The sequence below is a fragment of the Haliaeetus leucocephalus genome, unplaced genomic scaffold, assembly GCF_000737465.1.
Source record: "Haliaeetus leucocephalus isolate CR32 unplaced genomic scaffold, Haliaeetus_leucocephalus-4.0 Scaffold566, whole genome shotgun sequence".
NCBI classification, from domain to species: Eukaryota; Metazoa; Chordata; class Aves; order Accipitriformes; family Accipitridae; genus Haliaeetus; species Haliaeetus leucocephalus.
Genome location: NW_010973002.1, coordinates 5,420,889 through 5,444,519, shown reverse-complemented (window position 1 = coordinate 5,444,519; position 23,631 = coordinate 5,420,889). Strand labels below are relative to the sequence as shown.

Sequence of the window (23,631 nt, the reverse complement as noted above, 5' to 3'; positions counted from 1 at the left end):
ATTAAATGCTTAATTACCTTCACAGATTTTTTTTTATTTGTTTGTTTTTGTCCTTGAGTCCACTTGGAACCTTCTGTGTTCCAGGTTACAACCACTATCGCCCCAGTGAAAAGCTTGGCTCCTTCTTCTAACCTGCCAGTAGACACTGGCAGGCATCTGTTAGGTCCTCCCTAAAACATCTCTTCCTCAGGCTGATAAGCCCAAATCCTCCAGATTTTCCTTACAGAACATTTGGTCCAGCTCCTGACCATCTTGGTGGCATCTTGCTAAATACACTTGCTAAGGTCTGTCTTCATCTTTCATGTATTTGGGGATACAAAACTGGATGCAGGTTTACATATGCAGTCCAGTAAGTGCCAAGTAAAGGGGAATAATCAGTAGCAGGACTCTTATTAATTCAGTCCAGGATGCTGTTGTCCTTTCTTGCTTCCAGGGCACACTGCTGGCTGATGTTGAGCATATTGTCAAGGAAGACCCCAGTCCTTTTCAGCAGAGCTGCTATTAAAGCTGGTCAGTCTCCACACTACATCACTGCAGTGGGCTAGCTCATCTCAGGTTCAGGACTTTGCATTTTTTCTTTTTGAATTTCATGACACTCCGGAAATAGAATCATATTAAATTAGGCTTAGAACAAAGCACATCTAGTTCCTCACCCCACTCAAATAACCAACAGAAATGCTTGGAGCAGAAAAGCAGAAATGTTTAGAATAGGACAACCACAGAATAAGACTATGCGATTAAAACCAGGCAGAGACCTAAAGGCAATCTCTCGGTTTGATTTAGCAGTTCACAATTAAAGATGTAAAGCTCAAGCCTGCAACTTTACATCCATAAACATTCTGTTTTCACAGCCATGCCCTAAAGGAAGGAAACGTTCCTGGGTATGAGAAGAACCAAACTGGTTTTCTGTTTTGTCCATGGCACAATCTGTAAGCAACTCTTAAAACTACCTTTGATATGCTCATATGTCTCTGATATTCATAGAAGCATATGGAAAATGAGATTTGGAAATAGATATGTATCAGAATTTATCCCAGAGGTGAATCTCAAAAGCATTTTTAACCTGCCAAAGAACAGAAAAACCTGGAAAAAATAAACTCAGCAGGCATAACTGAAACTAGTGAACTGACTGCTCTGAGACAAATGCCATTGCAAATGTATAAACGTAGGTATTGGATGGAAAAAAATAAGAAATTTGATGTAGAACGAGTCATCTCAGACTATCCTAAATACCCAGTCTACATGTTTTTGCAGCTATACTACTCTTCCTTGGCATCTTTTAATCCATTTCACTATTCTTTGATACTGACTTTTGCTTTTTATCAAAATACCGTACACAATGTATTCGGGGAGTGGTGTGTCTGAATTTTATTCATTTGTGCAATAGTGACAATAATGTAACTTGATCTCCTATTTCTTAATCATTACACACAGCAAATAATGAATATTTGCAAAACCACTGAGAAATTATATCAATTAAACAGTGGAACATTTGGACAAAGCTATTGCGTGAGGAAAACCGCAGAAGAAATGGGGGAAGGTCTTGAAAGTAGAGAAGGAGAAGAAAAATGTCAAATCCCCCAGCCAAATTTCAGATTGCATGGTGCTTCACTGCCAGGGTGCCAGTACACTGCTGGTAAGCTGTGATTATCACAGACACTCCTAAATAATGCAGGAAATAAACTCAGTGTCTAAATAACAGAACTGTTCTATTTCGTCCCAAAGTGCAGTAACTCATTCTAAAAATGATGGTCTAGGTTAACCTGACTCACATTATCCAAGCCAGCTCTCTGGGTCTATCCAAAATGCACATAAAAGAAGTCTGGAGTGCAAAAAGGTTCAAAGCTTTCTTTACGCTATCCTAGCTGTCACATTATTTTATGCACAATGCTCCTAACTCATGGGTGCCTGTAATACACAAAACTAAAACACAGCACAAGGTTAGTGTTCCCCAGCCTCTAGCCATGTCCTGTTTCTTTCAGTATGAGTATCATCCTACAGCAAAGTCAACTGTGATGTGGAGGAGGCCTTAAGTTGGTGATTAATGAAGTACATATAGTACTTGCAAGTCTGTTCTACATCACATGACCACCGTTAGGTATAACGCACTGCAGAACAAGCTGGTGGGTTGAGGAGAGCACAGGGGATGCACTCAATTGCACAAGAAGTGAAGATCAGGCTCTGCATTTCCTTTGTCTCTGGGCAGGACGAGGAGGGAGAGTATTTTATTTTATTCTCAATCCTAAAGGATTGCTACATAACCCTGTACAAGACGAAAAAATCAAAAATATCATTTGTAGCTGTGAACATAGATATGTGGACTTCTTCCGTGATAATTGCCAATGAAGAAATGTATCTACCTCCTTTGATTATTGTTATTACTTAAAGGTAATTTACATCAGTGAAGAAATGATTGAGAAAGTCACTTTCAAAATTAATTTATTCCTGCATCTTCTTTATGAACGTCTTATTAATGCTTGAACATCTTGGTAATGCTTCACCTTTTCTACCTTAAAAGTGAAGATCTAAGGTAGGTTACTATGATCAACTTCTATGAATAATAAAAAAAAGTAGTTATGTAAATTTCTTGTAACCCCTTATTTAATTCACTTGCATAATTGATTTCATGATATTTTATCAGATTTACCATTTGCTTCACATGCTTCTTATGCCTGACATCTGGAAAATACTTCTTGATGTCTGCCTTTATGACTTTGATATTTTGCTTTCCAAAGTATTAATTAAATCTGTCAATTTTTATGTCACATTTTAACAACTAATCAATATTTTGACTATTATAGTCATTCCTACCGATTTCCCTGGGCATATTTTCTGTTGTGTAACATTGGCTTGAATAATCTCCCCCATGTTTGCCTGAGCTATACTTTCTGTGACTCTGTGGCAATGCTTGTTGGTCATACTCATGATGAGTCTCAGGAGCTGCATTTCCCACTGCGTATGAACTATCATTTTCATAAATTATTTTGGAAATACCCATTTCTATGTTATGGTGTCACAGTATCTGTGGTATGTTTGCGCCCCTGGGAAATGCATTAGAATACATTCATAATATGTGTGTTATGAAGATACTGTCTACCAGTTCTAGTTGTAATTATTTCATGCTCGTAATGTTATGTCCATCAGAGCTTTCACTGAACAGTTCTGACACAGAGATGTAAAGTCCATGTGAGTTTTTATAGTACGTTTTATTGTAGTTGAGTTTCAGGTTGGGCAAAGAGATGACTCCTGGAAAGTTGAAAAAATCAGCAGTAATATTTTCATTATTATTGTTTATTATAACAGATGAACAATAATAGTAGTTTTTCATGTAAAATGTTTAATTACTTTTATTTGTTCCTCCTCATGTGAAAAATTCATCCTGAATATATTGCTTTGTGTTTTCATGACAAATGGCTGTGATAAAAACAGTTACCTAAATACGAACTGTATAAAAAGATGAACTTCTAGAAGACAATGCAGGTGAAGAACAGTGTTAGAAGACAAAGAGAAATGCAATCTCTTGCATTAGCGAGATGGAGATTAGTCAAGTATTTTTAAGAAATCTCTGAAAAATGATGTTACCTGGAAGTTCCATGTGCAGTCGGTTGTGCCTCTCCCCAGCTAGAAGTACACTTCCTACCACAAAAAACTAATTTGTTTGAAGCTTTTGTAACTAGCTTTGCTTCATTCTTCTTCGGTTCAGAGAACAGGATGTGCAAGAAAAGTCTTACAAACCACTACCTGTGTCAACCAAACTACATTTACCGCAATGGGACCTAAATTTTTTTCAGAGATGAATAAAGTATAGATACGTCTAAAAACGTCTAGACAGGACTTCCTTTTCAGAACTTTGCCAGTATTGTGATGTGAAAGTAACATTGTTGATAGTTTTTTAAAAATTTCATATTACAAAAAAAGGAAGGACCATTTTAATTTTTAATAAAAGAGTTTAAAGTTTGAGCTGATTCGTTAAAGCCATCAGTTACTGGCAGTTCTCCCACAGCCTTTCACAGCTGGAGGAGATCCCTGGTGGTGGTGTTGGTTTAGGTCATTGCGTGCAAGAATAAGTTTAAGGAACCTACATAAGGAGGTCTGTACGTGCTTCTGTGGGACAGATTTCAGCTTCATGGAAACACCTTACATTAAAACAGGGTGGGAAAGAGATTTTGGAAGTAGACAGTGAGGAGTGCTGCTTATAGGATTATTCAACTAATGTGAAGTTCATGGTGGGGCTACAGAGATTATTCTTTTGTGTAAGCAGAAGAGTCTTTATTCGTGGACTCCCTCAGTTGTGTCAGACGCTATAGATAGGGAAATGAGTTTTCCTCCTTTTGTAACTACCTCACCACTAAGCTTTGCAGCTGAACTGAATTATCTCAGTTTTTCAGGAGGTATTTAAATTAATGAATTAACACAGGTTACGTAATACAAATCCATGCCTGCCTGGCAGGCTGTGTACCACAGCAAGATTTCCTAGCCCTACAACCCTGCTGTTTCAGGTTTCTAATGGGATGTATGTCTTCCAGACCCTTCTGACTCCAAGAATGAGTTTTCTAGATTGAAGCCTAGGGAAGAAACTTATAAAGTAACAAAAATGTGTTAGTATTTTGTACATGGCCATCTACAAGGCCTCCCACTTACATTAAGTTCTTAGCAAAATCACAGAAAACAACCACCTCATCCAAATTCTTCATTGTCCTTGAGAGCCTTTCCACTGAAATTATAAGGTGCTGCCTTTGGCCATGATGAAACCACATCTATTGATACTCACCTGTCTTTGCTGGGAACATTAGCATGATGTAACTGTAGATCTTGTGCAACTCTGGCCAGTGACGCACATCAAATGGAACTAAACTATCCAGTACAGGCATATTCCTCTCAAGATTTCCATCCTTTCAGTGGTAGCCTATGTGCCTGAAGTAATTCTTGCTATAAAATGCTCTTTTATGTAGGCAGTCTGCTCTTCCTTGCCTTCTGACACTTACACATACAGAAAATTTCAATAATCACAAAGTCTGCCTCTTGACGTGTAGTGTGACCCAAGCAGCTGACCTTTAAGTAAAAAGTTGTGATTGAAAAGGCGTCTTCTTGAAACAAGTAATTGAAACTATCTGGCCTTATTCTTGACATTTATGGTAGCATACTGGATTTTTATAGGAAACATGAAGGGATGACAGGAAACATTTTCAGATGTGGTCATGGACCTCTGAATGTATTTAGAGAAAAACAGAGTTCATAGAGTTCCTGCATATAGAAAACAAACATATTTTTTCACATACTTCTGTATGCACAGAAAGTATAATGCATTTTTCATCTTTTTCAAGCCATATGGCAGTATTCAGGAAACATAATGCTACAGTGTTGGATAAATGTGGAAAATTCTAGTATACACTGGGTTGTTAACCGTAAGACCCACTCAGGCTCAAGATCTCTGTGTCCTAAGCTCAGAAACTTACCTCGAGAAGTGACAGAGACCTTGTGCAAGCCAGTAAGTCCATGTCAGTTTGGATGGAGTGTTATTTCCCCCCACATGAAAGAAAGGATTGTCGGAGAAAGAGTGCAAAAGAGGAGAAAGATGGAAGGAGTGAGAGATGGAACAGATGAAGAATGCAATAGACAGGACTTAACTGGGGAATTGTCCTGACAATTCGTTATTAAAAGGATGAATGCAAATGTGTAATTTGTGTGTAGTGTATAACAACACTGGGTAGAAAGACACAAATCAAAGTAAGATTTCTTTTGTGCCAGAAAGTTATCTGAGCTTCTGCCTACACCTTTTGTCTACATAATCCTATGGGTGAGTGCAGTTGGAATAGAGTAGTTTATGCAGGCCGTAGCTCATAAAGGGGTGCTGCAGCTGGCATTAAGTACAATCACTTCTGACCTTCTAACCTGATAGCCAGGTAACCATTTCTAACCTGGCTGACTGTGGTCAAGGTGTGAGGCTTTAACTCATGCTCTTAGTTCTTGCAGTGAGACCTACTCTAAGTAGATTTATGAGCACTGCAAATCAGAAGATCAACTTTTAGAGTGTCATAAGAAAGTTGAGAATCTGCCTCTTCTGCCTCTCCTGGTTTCTGTGGGTATAATGTCTTCAGATGCTGCAGACCACCAGAGCTTCCCAACTCTCATCTCTGTTCAGGAGCCCTGTTATTAAGCAGAGATCTCAGCAAATGTGTTTGGCCAATACACATCAGTAGTTAGCAAAACAAATAGGATGCTTGAATGCAGTGAATTATGGCTATGAAATAACACAGAAAGTGTTATGGACTCAAGTAACATCAGTTCTTGCGTTGACATGTATTAAATCTCTTTTCAAGGCTCAAAGATTTTACTAATTAAAACACATTTGCAGGGGAAAAAAAAGGAGAGACACTATTACTCCAGATTTTAGTAATGCTAAACACAAGGCTGGAGACTGTTCTTGAGGGGATGGCAGGATAGCACAAAATACTTGCAACAATTCAGAAGGGTTGAAAAGAAAGAAGGGAAAACTGATGTCATTAATGCATTTATTTAGATGGCTGCTTAGTGTTTTAGCTTACACATTTATTAGCTGTTAGTGGCTGGCAGTGACTGAGAAGAGATCTGCATGTTTGAAACACCTTGTGTAAAGGAACTCATGTTTTAGCTGGAGCTTTGAGACAGTAGTGCAATGCAACTGATAGCCAGCAGCAACAGAAAGGTATACAGCTATGATAGGTTGACCAGGAGCGGCAGCCAGACACCCCTCTGCAGCTGCTCACTCACTTCCCTTCCTCAGCAGTACATGGAGGGAAAATAGGATTAAAAATCTTTTTGGTTGAGATAAAGACAGGGAGATCACTTCCAGTTATCATCTCAAGCAAACCAGACTTGACTTGGGGAAAATTAATTTAATTTATTGCCAATTAAAATATATTTAGATAGTGAAAATCAAAAGCAAAAATTAAAGCAACACTTTCCCCCCACTCACCCATTTCTTCCCAGACTTAACTTCACTCCTTGATTCCTGGCTCCTATACCTCCTCTCCAGCCCACGCAGCACAGGGAGGATGGGCAACAGGGGGTTGTGGTCAGCCCATAACAGTTCCTCTCTGCCGCTCCTTCCTCCTCACAATTTTCCCCTTGTTCCAGCATGGGTCCTTTCCACAGGCTGCAGTCCTTCAGATATACCAGGTCCTGCATGGTGTCTCCACTGGCTGCTGTTCCTTCAGAAAATATCTACTAACTTTGGAATGGGATCCTCTGTGGGCTGCAGTGTGGATATCTGCTCCAGCATGGTCTTCTCCACAGGCTACAGGGCAATATCTTCTCTAGCACCTGGAGCATCTCCTCTCCCTCCTTCTTCAGCCTGGGTGCTCACTGGGCACTTTTTCACTTACTTGTTTGGTGTCTGCCCTCTCTTAAATACATTTTCCCAGGGGTGCCACCAGCTTGGCTGCTGGGCTCAGCAGTGTCCTGCAGCAGATCTGCTGGAGCTGGCTGGAACTAGCTGTGTCCCTGGCCTCTTCTCACAGGGGCCACACCTGCAGCCCCCCACTACCAACACCTTGACACCTACACCAACTACAACAACCCAACTGATAACCCTCTCCTAAATAAGAGCATGTCTAAATGCACACAGATAATCCTAGCCACTGTATCTGCCTGGACACCTTCAGGAAACCAGATGTTTAATGTTACTGCAGGTGTGTTTCACTTGTTGAGGGCAGATCGGTCTCATGGGTGTGGTGCCTTCAGCCGAAGGGGAAAATGACACAGAAGCTCAGCAAGGTGGTCTTCCAGGTATTACAGTGGAAGATGGAGACTTACTGTGAGTATTTTAATGTTTTTCGGAAAACTGAATGGACAGACAAGGGAAGAATCATGAAGGAGAACTCTGCAGGCTGTCGTGGGTGACCATAGTCCCCATATACCTGCAGCAGACCAAGAAACAGCTGATGTTTTCTGTTTCTGCTCAAATGTAGGATTTGTTTGAAATCTATCAATTCTGCTGACATATTTTAAGACTTTCTGCAAGTTTTCTCAGACTCCATGCAGTGTCATTTCTGCATTTCTTTAATTCATTTGTGTGCAACATCAAAAAAGACAAGGGAGAAAGGAGTCACTTGCTGGGAAAACCAAGAAAGTAAGAGAACTGGCTAAGCTGCCCACCTCTGGGATCATTTGTCCCCTGCTTCTAGCAGGCATACTGCTTTCCAGGTGGGCCAGCTCTCTGATCTGACCACTATGTTGTCTTCTTGAACCCTTCCCTGCTTCATGCTGTTTCTCATATTCGTTTTCCAGTAAAAAAGAAAGAAATGAAATTAAAAAGTTTGGCGGATGGGTGAGATGGAAAATATTTATTTACTTCCAGCCTGCTCCACCAAAGAGAGAAAAGTACGTAAATGAAAACAAATGGTCCCAAGAGAATTTCACTGTTGTTAAAAAGCTATTTTTCATTTTAAAAGTCACTTCACTGAAAAAAATTTTAAGCATCTGTAATTGCACTTTTGTTGATTCAGAGCCTGCTGAAGCCAGCTGGGAGCTTTCCCACTGATTTCACTGATTTTGGATGGGGTCTCTTATGAGCTAACGATGTGTTGTTGATTTGGTGTTTGTTAAAAGAGAAGCCAGAAGTTTCTGAAAATTTTCCTCAGACTCATTATCCTCCACTCAATTTGTTTCTGCATTTCTCTGATGAATGTATGTATGACATCAAAAGAGACAAGGGAGAGATGAGTACGAGTTTGCATTTCCCTTTCCCAGAACTTCTTGCATGGAAACTTCATTTGTTGTCTGTTGTTTTAATGTATAGCAGGCTCATGTTGCTTTCAAGATGGAAGCAGAGATTTTCATTATTCTATAGGAAGCATTTTCACGGCAAGATCCTTTGAACATTTTCCATTCCAGACTAATGGAGAATAGGAAAAAGCCATGGGATACCATTAGAAAATCTGATTTCATAACATTTTAAAAAGAAGCCTGTCTTCTTTTTAATCAATTTCCTAGGATCCTGCTGAGGACCCCTCCTGACATTTTGTCATCTTGTCAAAAATAAATTTTCTTTTGCCTTTGCTCTGATGGAGGTGGGGCCATTTTTACAGATGGCTTGGTAAAGTGAGTAGGAGCCCAGAAAAAGGGATAATTATTCATAAATGACATTTTCCATTTCTGTGGGTTTTCTTGAACAGGACAGATACTCTAATGTTTGATTCTAATGACAGGGAAGGATTTATGGTCTCTCTGTCTTATCTCCTGGGAGTCTAAATGCTTTACTTTCAAGTCTTCAAGATGTTTTGTTTGGGGTTTTTTTTGGTTTTGTTTTTTTTTTTAAATCCCAAATGCATCTTACTTTATTTTGGCATTTAACTCAAGTCAGTATCCAGAATACTGACCATGTAAAGACAAACTGGACAGCTGCTTAGCTGTCTAACATATGCCTTTCATAACAACCTCTAGGAGCAGAGCATTTTAATGATATCATTTCTTAAGGTTAATTTGTACTGGATTTGGAGCATTCGGTCACGCTGAATGTTTGTTTTCAAGCCCAGGAGGTGTGTGGAGGGAAGCGTTCCCTTCTGGGGCTGTGCAAAGCAGATACATGGTCATGGCAGGACAGACAGATGAGTCACAGGTGGGAAACCATCGTGACACTGAAGAATTTGACTGTAGCCACTTTCAGCATTACCTCAGTTTGAGGAGTCTTCCTCTGCCCACACGGTACTGTTCACTTCTGACTCACCCGCGCTCAGACAGATAAACCTGCGAGTTGCCATATGGAGTCTGTTGAGCTAGAGCAAAGAGTACTTCACATTTCTAGGGACATGCAGTTCACAGGACTTAGCGCAGCTGTTTTCTCCTTCAAGATGTGTGGACTTAACAGCCAAATTAGATCAGAGGGAATCAGATGAATTAAGGTTTAAACATTTGTGTCTTGATTGTGTAGCGCATTGACTAGAGCCATGTTGCACTTCAGGAAGCCTGGAAGGCCTTTGCACGCTGAGCATCTTCTCTGTAGGCTGTCAGTCAGGTCTCATCTTTTGCTCCAATGAAAAGCCTAGCTTTCTTCTTATGGAACATTATCCACTAATGGGTTGAGAATGGTCTAAGTCTCAATGATGATGAATAAGGGATAGGAACTAGGCTGCTGTATAAACGTGTTATTGAAAGGTGAGTTTAATAGAATAATGCTCTCCCCCTCTCTTTCCTTTAAAGGAAATGGTGTATCCAGCATTAAATGGCCTTATGACAGCTACACAGAGGGGACTTTGCTTACTGTCTTGTGCAGAAGGAACTCAGAGATCTTATGTGAAAATCCTGTCTTATCTAGCAGACCTGGCAGAGTCTCAAGAGTTTCCAGTAACTATCCTGAAGGTTAAAGACAGCATTGGTAAAGTCCACTGATGAACCGTGGGAAAATGGATGCAGTCCTGTGTGTCTTAAAACCCTTTCAGAGAAAACCACAGGGCATTATCACTGCTGATTTCAAAGGGGAACTCAGGCAGAATGAGAGAAATACCCACTTCTCCATTCCACGACCATGACTCATTTAACTTTTTCTGTCTCGTCTTTATATAATTTTTTTTTTCTTTAAGGTAATTCTTTCTTCCTCAAAGACAGCTCCACTCCACAGTTTGGTATGTCCACTACGTTGTGATTTTATTTTGATCTAATTGCTGAAAACTCAAGGTGCCCGGAATGTTCTGTTGCCCTCATTTTAAATCTTTTTCGTACATAAAGTACCTGTAGGGTTCCACTTCTGTAACACAATCCTCCTACTTGGTGAAAAAAATGCCTACATGGGGCTCTGCCAAATATGCCATCTTATATTTGACAAAAACTTCTTCTCAGAATTATTTTCAAGGAAAAGGATATGGCTGAAAAAAATAAGAGAGCCAGAGAGTCATAAGCTACATTATCTCTGTGAGAAAGGGGATTTTCATCACTTTCAAAGCCGGCTTCCTACAGCATGTGTGATCAGCACCTGCCAAGCACATGGAGAATGTATGAAAGCAGAATTTTTTCAGTGTTCAGCGAATTAGCTGCTCATGAAAGGAGGCACAACAGCATTGTACTTACTCAAGAAATAGGTGTAGTAAAGACAACCGCAATGCAAAGGTCCCTACTCCTCCAGTGCACTTAACCTGCGATGTATCCTCTTCACTGCTAAGCCACAGAGACGAGCTCTGATTCAATGCTTGCTTCAGCTCTGGGCCCTCAGCTGCCCCTGCCAACCAAATAACCAACTATCAAATTCCCTGGTTTCATGGAAATGCATCTGCAAGAGGCTGGATTGTGCCCATAACCACATTTCACATAAATCACCATATTACCAACAAACACCATTCACTGTTGACGTGAGACAAAATACGTATCGGTAACCTAGGGTCGGCTATCGTTCTGCAGTGTTTCCTGAACAGTTCCTCTGAAACACCAACAGACAAGTTATGCTACTATAGAAAGTGATTATTTTTACACTGACCCTGAAATAAAATTGTTTTAAATACAGGCATTAAAAAAGGCTTTTAAGATATACTGGTCTGCCTTTTTGCTGGATTATCAGAGCAGGCTCTAATGTACAGGTTTGAACTAATATGATTGTTTTAAAAACATATTTTTTTTTTTAGGAAGATTCACTCTTTTCCTCAGATGATGTCTCTGCCCTAAGTGGCTGTGCACTTGCTGTAATGTAGCTATAGGTACCTATGCACGAAGCTCATTGACATGGATGCAGTAGACAGCAAAGCTAGACCACAGCTTTGCTGCTGACAGTCCCTGAGACAGCTCCTACCCCTATCAGCCTTCTTAGGGTGTCCCCTAACTTGTCCAGCTAACATCCTAGTTTGTGCACGGTGAGTTATGCTGTGCAATGAGTAAATGATGTAGCCAGCAGAGGGCAATGAAGGTCAGTTTTTGAAGAGGTTACATAAAACAATCTCAAAGTGGTCCAAAATGTAGGGCAGAAAGGTCAAACAAAAGCATGTAGTGAACTGCTCCTATACATCCATTTCTATTAATTACTATGAGACCCAAGTGAACCCTTGTGATCATGTGATCTATAAATCTCCTTTTTAACGGCCATATTAAACAATGTAGTTCCTTATTTATGACAATGTAATTAATAGTCTTTTCAACAGGGGGGAAAACCTAATAAAAATGGTACTCTCCTAAAATAGGACAAACAGCTTAAACCAATAGCCAATAAACCCGTAGCTCCTCATATAAATCCTGTTTTATTGGTCTGTTCTGGAGAGCAGTTGTTTTGTTTAACTTGATAAACAGGTCATTTTTCCCAAGACAATTAGGTGCCTGGATGAAAATAAGAGAGGGCCAGAGAAGTCAGCTGTTGCTCAGTTCAGAGAAAAAAAGCTGCTTTTTTCAGTCAGATGCAAAGCTCTTTATCACAGATACTAATCCAACATGCTGGAAATAATGTGAATTTATAGTAAAAAACAACCTTTTTTAACTTGGGTGACATCTGCTAGGGACATAACTTACATCTAGGCACTTGGGCAAGCAGTTGGTGCCAAAAGAGTGCAAGCTCCAAGTGTTATTTGCCTCTGACAATCTGGGCAACATCTTTTTGAGCCTCATTGTGGCTCTAGGTGCCAAATATTTTAAAACTGATCTCTTGACATTGCTATGTTAACCAACAAACAGCTTAATAGCAGGAAATGCCTGGAGTGTTAGTGGAAAATTGTATTTATTTATTCTGTGGAGGATCCTAAAGGAGCCCTTCAGGACTGGGACCCTGTTGCAGCTCTGCTATGCTGCACAGAAAAGCTCCTGTGTGCAGCAGACCTGGGTTTCACTACTGTATGTGTCATGCCTGCTCAGCTACCCGGGGTATGTCATTTGGCTTTTCTGTACTGAGCTTCCCATCTCAAAACAGTGTTAGTAATTCCTCCTATTTAAAATGCTATGACTAAAATGACTATATAAAAGCTAGGTTGTATTTTGATAAGCGATAGAAGAGAGAAAGTAATACCTGTTTTATGAATGTGCTGAGTCCAAGAGAAAGGTCCTGGACTATTTGCCTGACCTGGATAGATCTTTGCCTCCCAAAATTTCAGCAGAAAGCTGGGAGCTGTAACTGTCCTGGTGAAATTCCTGTCTGACCATTCAGCGTAACAGAGCCTGGCAAGAATGCCACAGGACCCCGTGCAAGAAAGAAAATACTCCTTTTAACAAGGAAAAAAAATGGAAACTAAAACCTTGTAATGATGATGTGGACTTGAAATACTTAGGAGAAGGAAGAGCAAAGTCCCAGAGGAAAAGGAGGGGTGAGTCACCCGCCTTGTGCTCCCTGCAGAGGTTCCCAGGCGGGGAGCAATCGGCTGGTGGTAAGTGCCCTAATATTCCTGGCTATTAGCGGTAACGATAATTATAAGTAAAGCTCTCACTGCCTGTGTGTACTTATTTCAGCAAGAATACAGGATGTGTTACACTGTGTCAGACCCACTAAGGAGATGTTAATAAGTATCTGTTTGAGTATGAGGTAACTGTTGCTTCTGAGTTTTTATGATGTCTCGTCAGCTAACAGCCAGGAGTCTGGCTGGCGCCAGCTCGGACGTCGAGTGGGATCTACCTGGAGAGATGGCAAATATTTGACTTGGTGCTGATGAGCTAGATTTCAGTCATGGCTCTCTGCTCCTCATCAAGCGAATCGTGGCAAAGGTAGTGGGTGTGTTGGAACCGTGATGAGGCTTCTCTTAATGGCCGCTGGCTTTTACCTTTTCACTGGTCTGACCATTATAATGCAACCAAGACGTTATGTTCGTATGAGCACAAATGAAGCGCAATCACAGAGTGGCTCTGCTCGGGGTTCTACGACTGCTCCCTCAGGAGCAAAGAGATGCTGTTCCCAGGGGGGCAACGTCCCTGGGAGGGTAAGAGTCAGTCTCCCGATGGGGGGCTCGCTGGGGCTTCTTTTTGGCAAATGCAGGCTTCCAGGTGTGCAGTGGAGGGCAGCCTGCCTACACTTCCCCTCTGCTAGGGCTCACTTCTCTCCTGAGTCATCAGGGCCAGCCGAGGATTTGATAAACGTAGGGTTGCCCCAGTTTAGCTGCTGCGCAGTGTTTTAATGGAGTCAGTGCACTGTAACGTAGCAGCACTTCTGCCAGGCTGACGTACTCCACCAGCGTGGATTAAGTGAAATCAGCGAGCACAATAGTTGTAGGCAAGTCACAAATAAATTATATTCATAGGCTTTAAATATTTTATTATTTTTTTTCTGAGGCTAAGAGGGTAATTCAGTCTCCTATGTCTCTCCCACAACACAGACTTTTACCTAGCTACTCCTACCCCTTTGAGGACAGATTTCAGACCTTAAAGAAAAATGCCAGCATTTATTGTTATCTACTTAGGTGTGTAAAATAAAAATCCCTATCTCCTCACCCATTAAATTAATCATTAGGGGATTTTCTTTCACGTTCCTGTCTTGAACTGTAGGAGGAAGAGGAAAATGCTGAAATATTTTTTTTTCTTTTTTTTTTTTTTCCCCTTCTTTGGAGGCATTCACACATTAGAGCAAAATAAAAGCACTAATCAAGGCAACCTTCCTTACTGTTCCTCCCCTCACACCCATTTCTTCCACAGCCAGACCAGCATCAGCTGTCTGGAGAATGGAGGGGACAGGTAGCTCCAAGAAAGGTGGTTTGTAGCCAGGGGAGTGTGGCAGTGGCCTCCTGGGCCCCTCCAGCAGGACGTGGGTGAGGTGGAGGACAGCTCAGCCCTGTGTGGACTCATTGCATGGGCATTTAAGCATGGCAGTGCCCCAGCAGGGCTTTGTGGCTGGTCATCTGGCATCACCTTTGAGTTGCATTACAGATCAGATACCATGGCTGGGCAGTTCCTGCGCCATTTCATAAGAGACCCTGCTGTAGTAAAGTAATAAAGAAAATTTGAAAGTCCTATGAATTTATGGTAAAAGTGCGAGTGTTGAAAGCATTGGGAAGCATGCTCAGAAGAAAGTGAAAGTCTGACACTTTCAAAAAAAGCAAGATTTAAAGTTTTAAAACTTGTGACAGAATCACAAATTCTTGAGGTCTACTTCTTTGTCTACCATTCTTGCTTTGACCTTGGTGAATCACAGCCTGTCTTTTTTTTAGATGTTTAGAGTAATTTCTGGAGCCCTTTTACATCCAATCAAAAAAGTCTTATGCTTAGCACTAATATTAGGATTGTTTGCTCCTAAGATCAAGGTTATACCTTTTGAAGAGAGGAATAGAAAACCACAGAATAAATAATAGATCTCACAAATGAAATGAATTGTTGATTCTTTTTGTATTCAAAGACCTGAGAGTGAAAGCTTAATTTATTTTCTAAGCCATTTTCTGCCACTGCAGCTACAGTCAATGACATTTAATTGAATAAGGTAGAATAATGAAAAAAAAACAGAAGAACAGTTGGTCAGAGAGGTGAATGAAGTTTTCTGTTTTCTACATTAAGGAAACATGAAGTTGACAGTGGTGAAGAAAAACATCTTAATGGAACAGATTTGTTAACATTAAAAGTCTAACTTCTAGAATATTTTTCATCTTGAAAGACCAAATGCTTGCTGCTGTACAAGAATCAGCTGCAACATTTTTACAGATTTCAACAAGGAAGTTGTATGGTTTATGAGTGGAGAAAGCAAGTATAGAGGGGTAAAAATATTTTGTAACCACACTGCAATAGGGAGCTAAGAAGGGAATCAGAGTTTTCTAAACCTGGAAATATTCATAATCAAACATAACCAGTTTATTTGCAGGTAATTGGTATTTGTTTGTGTAAAGAATTCCCTGTAATCTGATAGAGGTACTAGCAATGCATGCTAGCTTTAAAATGAAACTGCGTGCTCTTGGTTTAGGCTTATTATGGTTTATGATGCACCTTTACATTGAGGATGTTCTGTGTTTCTTAATAGTGAATTATAACACGTCTCCTCAGCTGAGAGCAATTGCCCACTCTCTGGTCAAAAGGTCAAAAATGAACTGGAAATTTCCATGTTGATAAGAAAGCCTTAAAACAAAAAAACAGCATAGGTGTGGTAATGCAAAATGTATGTTGTTGTCACAGGCTCTTAGCCAGACCTATTCTGAGTAGATCCTACCTTTTTTCTTCCCTGTTCTCTCCTTGCCCATCTTTTTCTTATTTCCCATTCTTCATTGCTCCAAACCTAAAGATGGCCAGATATGAAATGCTGCCAGTCAGGATTCCCAGGCTTCAAAGGGACCTCTCATCAACAGAGACAGAGGCTCTTTTGTGTAGCTGTTGGAAAGTGGCTCTGGCTGCTTCTGCGCAGGCAGGGAACTCCAGAGCTTTTCTTCACTCCAGCCTCTCAAAGCACCATCTGGACATCGCAGGGATTTTTTTTGTATGTTTTCCCCAAGGCTGCAGATGAAGTAAGACTGCAGTCAGCGTAATGGTCTGCAGGGAGACGTCATTCTACATGAATGAATGCAAAGAAATGGGTCTCTGCATTTCGGTGTATTGGGCAAGGAAGCCTCTCCCCAAAAGGCGTTCTTGGCCTTGTGTTTTGCCAGCTCAGAGCAGTCTTAAAACTACAGGAAACAAATGCTAAACTTGTGCTGGGTACTTATCACCAAATGGAGTCCACGGGTACAGTAACAGAAAAACTGTGAAAAAGAAATTAAATAGAAGTGATACTAAAATCTTCAGTTTAATACCATTGTCATGAGGTTCTGAGGGACAGGAAATACTGCAGTGCTTTCTGAGAGGTGTCTGGAATTTTACAGGAACTGTCAGCTTGATTTCACAAGGCTTTGCTCTAATTTTCTGTGTCCTGCTCTGTGAAAACGCGAGTGCAAAGTTCTGCTATACTGACAGGTCAGGCTAATACCCACTTACCAAGGTGCAAACAATGTGCCAAGTGCAAGAGCCAAGGAGAGGTGACCCTTCCCTTTTGAGCAAGTGATATGAAATGGGTGAGAAGGCAACATAAGAACAGCCACAGTGAGTCAAACCTCTGATCTGTTTAACTCAGTGTTTTATCAGCTAAGATAGCTAGCAGGCAACACTTAGAAAGAATATAAAAAAATAGTGTAAATACAGAAAGTGTCTTTTTGTAATACAATCCATGAGCTGGGAGAGAGGGAAAAGGGTCACTGAATGAGGCTGTGGAAGTCCTCTTGCATCTCTTGCAGTGCAGAATTTTATATTGCCTGTGATTTACTCTCGTGCAGAAAGATAATGTTTATCAACGGCTTTGCAAAAGGCAGAACTTGCATTTACTTTCTCTTTGCTTTCTGTCAGCTGAAGGTTAGCATCACTGCTGTCTGGGGCCAGAGGCTCCTCAAGGCAGGCGCAGCATCTTTCTGTGTGTCAGCAGCAGAGTGCCAGTTCTCCCTGGGGCTTTCACACACTCACATTCACTGCTGTTTCTTCCACTTCACAGATCCAAAAGATCTTACCTCTGGTCAGTGGTTCACGGTATCCTTGCCTCTCTAGGTTATGTGGCTGGGCTTTTTGTTTTTGCTGGGAGCCTATGGGACTGGGACTGTAGGGGTGAAGTTGAAACAGCCTTCTGTGCTGACTTAGAAGATTTCTGGTCATTAATAAAGCTGGGCATTCATTTTTGAGAAAGAAGCAACAATCTGGAAATAGACTTTTAGATGCTCTAAGAAAATGCTCCTGGAACATTTGACCATTAAAAAATATCATACTGAGCCTAAATCAGCATAGTCTTTCTACACTTTGTGGCTAAAAGATTTTAAGGGCATACAAAGGCACAACCAAAGGCAGAGCTGGGCGGTACAGCAAGGAGTAGGTTTTGCTGACGCTGCATTGTACAGTGGGTGCAAGGTGGTGTAGTTCTTTGCCCTTCACCAGGCAGCACTCTAGCATATTAACATCTTTTATTCAGCATTTAACGAGATCATTGCTGCGTCATGGCTGCATTTCTGGGTGATGCCAGTCTGACACTACCTCAGGGTAGAAATGCTCTAAGTATAACCCAAATGTACCTTACAATAATGGAAAATCCTTTTGTGAGCTGGAGAGTAATGCACTCCAAACAGAAGAGCTGCTCTGGTGGCCCCAAGGTGATATCTCCCAGAGCAGGCAGAAAGGTGAATGCACAACAGCAGCAGTATTTTACAATAATTTACATGAAAAGAAACAGAATGACAGAACTGGAGGCTACCATGATAATAGATGAGATTTTTTTCCCTAGCACTAGTGATAGTGAAATATCCTGTGTAAGAATTTTATTGAAACTATATGTTTTGGGGAGAAAAAAAGTAATCATCTGTTTTATCCTTTCCTTCTCTTTCCTTTTTCCTCCATTGTCACTTGGAGGAATCTCATCTTCTTTAACACTTTACACAAATGGTAAAGTTGATTCATAAAGAGAGGATACAGAAGGCATATTAATTTTCCTTATTATATATCTTACTGTCCAAAGTAACTGAGAGCATTTCCTCATTGCTTTCACTGTGACAGATTTGTAGTTGGATGGATGGCAAAACCAGCTGAAGTGTGTTACCTTTATAGTGTAAAAGGGCTGAGGACCATTTAGAAAGGTGGCTAAGGTCACAACATTTAATGTGTTGTTCAGCAGCACCTTGGAGCCAAGGAGTGTCTCACTTTGTGACTCAGCTCCTCCCAGGTATGTGCCTCGGCTGTCTCCCAGCTCTGCAGCAAGACCTGGGCATGCACCAGCTCCAGCAAGCTGTGCCTGCTTAGCCACGGGGTGCAACCATAGGGGCAGAGGCTGTGAGGGTGCCAAGGCGTGTCACATGCTGTCTGGACAACTGGAGAGCCTGTTGGAGGGTGGGGATATGGGGAAGAGAGGTACTGCAGAACGCAAGTTAGATATAGCCTCACATTGCCTACAGTCTAAGCATTACTGTATAACAAAGGCTGAGACGCATCATAGAAGTGTCTCCAAGCAACTGGTATCAGAGCCTCCTAAAGGTACTCCTCCCTTCACCTTTTTTTCTCTCAAAAAATATAAAAGCATTATTAACCAACAGTGGACATTGCCAGGCAAGGGAATTTCAAACACTGACGAGATCTCTACTACACAGACCAGTATGGCCTAGCAGAGCTGGCTGGGAGCACCCCTCCATGGGTGCCATTGCAAGGAGATGTGGAAGAGCTGTTGGGTGCCAGCAGTCAGTAACTTCCTCTGCATTTGCAGATAGCCTGGGACAGAGCAACCAAAACCACTTGCTGCTTTTGCCTTCACATTAAGGGGATGCAGTGGGAGGCTGGAGGCATGTAATATTTGATGCATGTGGTGCTCGCTGCAGAGGACCCAAGAATTATCACTGTTCCAGTGGCCTAGGGCAGCAGAGGGATATTCTGGGAACCAGCTGCAATGGCTACTGTGGTTGAGCTGTTTGGACTTTAGAGTAGTGAGGTTTCCTTGATGCCCAGTGTTTTAATCCAGATTTGCAAGTCTTTCCTACACTGACCTACAGATCTCTATCAAAACTAATGCAATCCCTTCTGCTTTCAGTGCAAAACAGTAGTTTGATAATCTCCTACCACAGTGTTGCTGTTTATTACAGGACCTGACCTAACAATTCTGATGCCTTTTGTATTTACCCAGGTTTTGCACACTTGAATGGTAATGCAAACTCAGGCAAAGAGATATAAACCACTGAGCCTCTTGTATTTTTTCCGAACATCACATGTCATCTTGCTGTCTGCTTTTGCTCTAATTTGTGGGACTCCTTGTGCTGTGAACATGGCCCTGGAGATTTTTGCCTCAGGTCTCTTGTGGTATATTTGATTCCTCATTGTGTTCACAATGACAGAGCCCCTTTCAAGATTCAGTCTGAACTGGTGACTTTTTCTGCTTGTAATATTCCAGTTGCTTTGTAAAGGCTGACTTCAGGGGCTTGCGATGGTCTAGCTAGGTGAGTGCTTGTCCTCAGTTCCTAGGCATGATTAACAGGGTCCCCTCGTATCTCAGCCACAAAACTGCATGATCACATCCAAGTCTGACAGAAATACTTTGCTAGCTTATGTGATAAAAAGCTCATCTCCATAGACTCGAAGGAGCTCAGGGCCATGATGGCAGGCAGGAGAACCTCATAATCCAGTCAGGGAAAGGGACATGGTCCCTTCCAGGGCTATCCCTCCCAGCAGTGCCACCAGCCCCATGTGCCAGGAGTGACACCCAGCACCAGTGGTGGCTGCTCTCCAGAGCACCTTTTGGACCGAGGGGGGCACTGCCTGGAGGTATGGGACACATCACAGGGTGCAGAGGAAGAGTATTTTGGGATTGCACAAGATTTATTATGGGATGTTTAGGGGAGGAACCGAAGACAGGGAAAGAGAGGGAGCAAGGCAGTTTGAGGAGGAAAAGGTGTGGGAAAACAGTCAGGGCTGGTTGTAAGTAAACAGGCTGATGGTCAGTAGGCTTAACTGGCCTGCCCTGCACCTGACCAGTGCAGTCTGTCCTACCTTCTTAGTAACTCCATGTTAAACTATTTTCCTGTGTGAAGGGACTGCCTTCTGTGTGCATGTGTGTCTGCAGGTCTATGTGCCCGCAGCTGGAGCTGGGCCATGGTCAAGGGGACTACATGGCTGTGGTGCCAGCAACCACACTGAGTGAGAGTACATGCGCTAGTGTGCGATAGCTGGCAAATATCAAACTCGACTGGCCAGCAAGTAGGATAACTGTCTTGGGAGCCAGATTTCAAAGCAGCTATAAGATATGTGTGTTGCTGTGTGTGAGACCACCAGAAGAGTTGGCTACCATGGGAACCAGGAGGTCTAGGGCAACTGCTGGAGAGACTGTGGTGTCTGGGGCTGACTGAGAGGTGTGTGTTGGTGTGTGCAAGAGGGCTCTGTGCTGGGACTGTGACCTCCTGGGCTTGTATGCCCCAGTGCCAGCAAATGGGTAGACTGGGATCCATGGACAGCTTACTGGGCAGACTGAGTGTCTGGGCTCGACAGCTGCTGCAGGGATCCATGGTGTACATATGCACATATATATTCCTATTAACAGACCTTCATTCTGGTCAGCCAGAGAGGCGAACAGGATGAGGCTGTTGTTTACACTCGTGTGCATGCTGAGTGTGCCTATCTGTGTGGCTGGCTATGTATATATGTGTAGAAGCAGTGTTTGTGTGTGTGCATAATGGCCTCACTGGACCTGGGGATGTGTAAGGGGCAGCCTTGCCTTTCTTTGGCTGCTGGATTCAGCAGCTCCCTAACAGCCTCTCTTTTTTTGCACCTTCTTTTAAAAGTCTTTCTCACGTGGAATACAGTACTCAACTTGCTGCAATATAGTTTCATAACTAACCTCTTGTTAAGAAAAATCTGTTAAAAACTTGGTTTGACAGACAGTGCTGTAACCAAAAAGCTGCTTTCTGAGTCTTTCTGACTCTTCCCCGTTTTGCAGGCACCTGCTGCTAGCAGATAAAACATGAAGCCTTCCTTTGAGACTTATTCCAATGTCCACACCGCTTCAGTGTTTCAACTGGCTTCCCAACACTTTCATAGCCCATTTGGTCCTAGCAAGAGGTGTTGATCAGCCGTCAGTTAGGCGATAAGAGTGAGAGGGAGACCTGATGCACACACACCTACAAGTACTGCTTAACTTCTGCATGAGACAGAAAGCATTTCTAACTGGCTTATGCTAACATTTCTTAAGTATGTAGCGCCTCAAAAACTGCCTGGTTTTGCCTACCAGCTTTTCTTGGTGGAGCAGGTCCAGGATAAAACACGTAATTAAAACTTGTCATGCATCAATCACTTCAGGGCAAATAATACAGATAAGTATTTTGATTTTACTAGCAGGTAAGTGGGTAAGTATGATATTTCCTGTGCCATAATTCAAATTTATGGCAGCAGACTATTTTGTATGCCAGATCCTGTACAGGGAGCAGTCAATTTGGTGCCACAGCTTTACTTGAAGATGATGCATATCAGTCATATAAACATAACACATTATCACATCAGATGATGTCTAATATCTATTCTTGGAAATGAACAAGAGTGATGAGATAAGGACTGTAACAGAACATCACAGATTTCAGGAAATCAGCTCTTTTGCACTGGAAGACAAAAACGAAGTCTAAAGACTGGAAATTATTCTTATACTGTTTCACATTTAATGTGATTTTTTAAAGCATTATCCTGTTGTATTGACCTGTCATACCTGAATGGAAAAACTAAAAAGACTTAACGGCAGAAATCTTTTATCTAAGAAAGGTACATGGTAGGTGGATACCATAAAACCAGTCAGGTGCAGTGTGGGAGTTAAAATACAGCCAGACCTGAAAACAGAGCTGTAGCATTGCTGAGGTAAAAACAAAACCAAACATAACCTTGATTCAACAGAATTGACTCATCTTGAGGCAGACACAGGTTATGCAAACAATCCTGGCTGACATAATTTCTGAAACTGAACAGATTCTATCCAACTTGTGAGAAGGGAGCACTGAAAGAGGGAAGTTATTTTGATTTATTTTCACTATTAGCTGAAGCACTACTACTCATATAGGAGTTCATCCTCACCCGCACAGAACCTCTTTTGGAAGAACATTGTTAGCATTTCATTTTGCTGTTCCACGTGTGAAGCTGCCTTTGTCACTCTACACTACTTCCTTTTATGGAAGAGCAAATTATTTATTATGTCATGGGATGTCTATGTTATTGTTCACAAAGTGGTTCCATAGGAAGGGGCCAAATTCAGATTAAGGTTATCTGTAGTCTTTCCATGTTTCCTAGCATTTGATTTTGCTGTATTTAGCATCTTTTGATGTGATTGTGCCTGTGTGAAAGTGCCAGGGAGCACTGGGTTCCAGCAGGTATCCTTTCTCAGGTGGCATTCAAGACAACTCCAACTATGTCCAAATTAACTTTTACTATACAATATACAGCTGTCTCTAACTCAACTGTAATATCAAAGTGTAAGACTAAGGAATTGATTCTTATAATTGGGAGAAAACTATTATCAAAGTTGATGCAACAGCAATCTATTGTGTGAATTATTTGTTAGATGAACACCACAGAAATGAACCCTTTCCACAGCAAGAAGAGTCAAAAGTGGTTAAAAACTTTGTAGTGTTGACTTGCTGATTCATTTTCACAGAAAGGGTGGGAACCTAGAGAAGATTACACTGTTTATGATATTCCTTCTGACATTCTGCAAAGTAGAACCTGCCTTGTTAGAATGACATTTTTATTATTTGCTGTTAGATTATCCCCAGCCAAATCTTCATTTTTTAATCTGCAACTGCGAGCCATGCAACTGAAGTGGCAGTCAAAGCAGAAGTTCAAATTATTCTCCAGACTTTCCATGCTAACTTGTTACTCTCAGTATTTATAGTACAAAATTAATCCCACCCCTGGAAATTGTCACCTTAAAGCATCATTGATCTTCTGTTTAGAAAGTGGATGTCATCCACAGACTAGCAGGACAAACTCCAGTGCAGGATGCTAGCTCAGTCTCTAGTCCTCCTTCAGTGCTCTCACAAAGTATGCTGGCTTGTGTTTAAAAGGATAAATTGGAGTTTTGTCTGAATAAAGACTTCATCTGAGTAAAGACTTCAGTTGAGGACTTTAGTCCTACAATTGGAAGCATCTGTTCCAATGTAAAGCTAACATGATTACTGAAGCAACCTTTGATGACCAAAATTCTCAAGCCTGAAATAAAATTAGTCTTAAATTTGGTTTGCTGCCCAGGGTATAGCTGAGCAATCA

General features: G+C 41.5%; 1 long non-coding RNA gene across 1 annotated transcript in view; it reads left to right on the top strand.

The window, feature by feature from the left end:
- The window catches only part of LOC104838087, an 11,446-nt gene extending 387 nt beyond the window's left edge, over positions 1 to 11,059 (top strand). The window contains exons 2-3 of the long non-coding RNA XR_775020.1: positions 5,831 to 5,833; positions 11,049 to 11,059. This is a non-coding gene — a long non-coding RNA (uncharacterized LOC104838087). The remainder of the gene's footprint in view (positions 1 to 5,830; positions 5,834 to 11,048) is intronic.
- Positions 11,060 to 23,631: the final 12,572 nt, after the last annotated feature.